General features: G+C 40.0%; 1 pseudogene across 1 annotated transcript; it reads right to left on the bottom strand.

The window, feature by feature from the left end:
• Nucleotides 1-2,012: 2,012 nt before the first annotated feature.
• Nucleotides 2,013-2,744, bottom strand: LOC308340069 (acidic leucine-rich nuclear phosphoprotein 32 family member D-like; annotated as a pseudogene). Its single transcript has one exon. The product of its transcript is annotated as an acidic leucine-rich nuclear phosphoprotein 32 family member D-like (transcript).
• Between the last annotated feature and the right edge of the window lie 809 nt (nt 2,745-3,553).

Raw genomic sequence — 3,553 nt, 5'->3', positions numbered from 1 at the left:
TGAAGCTATTGCCAGGTTGCTGTGAAAAACATGTTGGATCACTTCTCTGCTGGCAAAGCGGAGCCGGATCTGCTAAGCACTCAGTTTACACGAAGGTAGCTCTAGAACTTGCTGAATCACGGCTAGGTTCCCAGGCCCTTACGCTGGTCCCACACTACTGTGTTTGGACAATTCACAAATCAGCCAAAAAGAGGCATAAATGGTAACAAAGGAAAGACAACTTGAAATACAGAATTACACAAATGAGTGGTATATAATACCCATACCCACAAAGCAAGAATGAAAAATTGAAATTCAAGTTCATGCCACTGGCGGGTAGAATGTCCAAATTTATATTACCTGTATGTTCATAAGTGCAGAGATAGACAACGAATGGTTCCTGACTAAAGAAATAAATGGAACCAGTGTACAATAATTGAATGGGTGAATGGGAAAGTATTTGGGGAACATGTTTGAAACCATCTGTGTCATCACGGAGAGGCTGAGAGTGATAAATGAAAAATGTTTATACTTGAGTATACCATGCACCATACTTCAGTAATACTGTGTTTCACATGATTCTGAGATTGGTGTGACTCATGTAACATGGCCTATAACACATATTCAGGCAAAACTACATGCTAGTCTATTCAAGATTTATATAAAAACAGTTGTACTCATTTCAAAATGCCTGATCTGACCCTCACTCTTTAGTCACTTGGAACTGTGTTTCCACAGCTGTGGCCTCAGGGCTAGAAATCTCTTCGTCTCATAGACAATGTTCATTCTCTCTGTCTATCGTGACTATAGTGACCTACTTCTTCATCATTTGGGTGAGTAAACCTTATTTGATTTATTCAAATACTGCCTATGTCTGCTCTATCTATCCATATCATATGTTCATACTATTGAGTATCAAAAGAATCTTTGTTCAGATATGTTATTCCTAAAGTGATTAATATCCTAATATCTCACATTAATCTACAAGGGAGAATCACTGCATACTTTTATACACAGATATACTAATACTTAATATGCACAGATATATACATACACATACATTTTACAGAAACAGTACAGATTTACTGTACAGACATAGACACAAACACACAAATTTATTTTTCATTGAGTATCTTAAGGAGCTTCGGTCTTGGAGAATAAGTGTATGTAATGTTGACTGAAGCTTTGGAACTCCGTTCAGCTCAGTTCCGATTACAATTAACTTTTTTTTCCTTTTCAAAATGTTAAAGAATTTATTTGCAAAGCTTCTTTGTTGTACAGAGAGTAAAAATGCTATTACAGGGGTGCCTGGGTGGCTCAGCGGGTTAAGCCCCTGCCTTCAGCTCAGGTCATGATCTCAGGGTCCTGGGTTTGAGCCCTGCATCAGGCTCTCTGCTCAGCGGGGAGCCTGCTTCCCCTTCTCTCTCTGCCTGCCTCTCTGCCTACTTGTGATTTCTGTTTGTCAAATAAATAAGTAAAATATTTTTTAAAAATGCTATTACAGTCTTGGTGTAACTGATAGTCGCAGATGGTTCACTCACCAACCCCAGCTCTCCACGCTGCTGCAAGAGTCTTACATGAAAACCTAACAATGCAGGGGCACCTGGGAGGCTCAGTGGGTTAAGCCTCTGCCTTGGGCTCAGGTCATGATCTCAGGGTCCTGAGATCTAGCCCTGTGTTGGGCTCTCTGCTCAGCAGGGAGCCTGTTCACCATCACCCCCATCTGCCCCTCTGCCTACTTGTGATCTCTGTCTGCCAAATACATAAAATCTTAAAAAAGAAGAAGAAGAAGAAAAGAAAACCGAACAATGCTTACAATTTTGTTGGGGTGAAGTCCCCCAGTTTGGGGATGGTGGATTTCCCAGAGGGACTAAATGGAGGTGGAATGTCATAGGATCGATTCTTTGGCTCTTGGGGTGGGTAGGTGTTCTGGTGTTTGTATCACAGCTACGGTTTTTTCCAAACAGCTACCAACCCATACAAGCAGTCCAACCACAACTGAACAGTTCTTTTTTTGCAGATTATTCAGGGTCTTAATCATCTTCTCCTTCATCTCCTTCATCTTCTCTCTTCTTCTTTTCGTCTCTCCCACTTTCTTCCATCATTTTATCTGCGTATTCGTCCTCACTGTCTTCACCTCCACCAGCGGTATCAGTTCAAGTTCTACTTTCTCCGCACTGACTTCATCTTCATCCTCTTCCCCTTCCACACCTTTGTCTTCGTCTTTATCCTTTTTATCATCAAATTCTTCCTCCTCACCATCCTCCTCTTTTTCACGCACACCATCCACCTTGGCATCGAAGCAAGAGGCTTCCCAGTCCTCCTGTCATAGCGATCCGGGTAGGGCCGCTGGGGCAGGCTGAGAGAAGACACTCTCTCAGCCATCATTCAGTTTTGTAACCTCACAGTTGAACAGATCCAGGCTTTTCAGATATTCCAAATTTTTCAAAGGCTCCGAGATGATAATCTTTGAGTTTATTTCCACTTAAGTTAAGCAGTGCGAGATTTGGAAGTTTTTCTGCTAGCATATCCAGACCTCCAAAGAGTCTATGGTCACTAAGCTCAAGCTTTTTCAATTTAGGTAGTTTGGGGAGATTTGAAACTGAAATCAAGCCTGTATTTATTAAACTAAGGAATTCTAAGTGCACACATTCATCTGTTAAGATCTCAATTTTCAAATCATATGGTTTGCAGTTATCCAGGACAAGTTCTCAGACGTCTGCCAGGGTCCAGTTCCTCAGCCCCAGCTGGATCTTCCTCTTCATGTCTGTGTTTCCTTCTTCCCTTCTCTTCAAACTTAACTTTGCAAGGTCGGGGGCAGAACAGAAGAGGCTTCCCGGCCTCACAGTAACGGCTCTTGGGAAGGGTCTGCCAGTGGCAGAGGCCAGATGCAGTTACAGGTGGTGTGCGGGCAGGTGAGTGAACCCCGGGAGCCCCAATTCACTTTTTTATGTGGGTTTTCTATTATATAATACTGTGGAAATTACATTGTGGTTATCTAAAAAAAATGGCATATTTAATTTTTTTCAAATGTTAACTTTTAATAGAATGGCATATATGTACCTTGTTTCTGAAATTTACCTCTTAAAAAAGGACACAGTAATCTCAATTTCCATTGGGTATTTCTTGTGATCTTTATTTAATATTTTCTGTTAAATAAATGGATTTGCAACCATAAGGAGTTGAGCACTATCATTTAACAAAGTTGGGGACTGCTTTAGTGATATTATAATGAGAAAATAGATATCATCTGCACTGTAAAGCAGAAAAATTTCAAGAAGTTAACATGCAAAAGCTTGGAGAGTTTCAATCCTTGATACAGCAAATACCTAATCTATTTTCTAACATAATAAATGTTTTCAATCTTTAGAAAAGAAGTGGTGACAAATCTTTAAGCATTATGCATAAAAATAAAAAAGCAATTATCAATAAAAGAAAAAAGTATTTCAGCTTTACTGTTGGGTTTTATGAAATTCGATTACGTTTTTGAATGAGACCAGATTCAGCACGATGCCAAATAGATCATTTCAATACAGTTGTAACGAACATTACCATGTCGTAAGAAAACAGAGCT

Source organism: Martes martes, assembly GCF_963455335.1.
Source record: "Martes martes genome assembly, chromosome: 3".
Classification (NCBI taxonomy): domain Eukaryota; kingdom Metazoa; phylum Chordata; class Mammalia; order Carnivora; family Mustelidae; genus Martes; species Martes martes.
The sequence above is the reverse complement of the archived record's forward strand: the minus strand, read 5'-3'. Positions and strand labels throughout refer to the sequence as shown.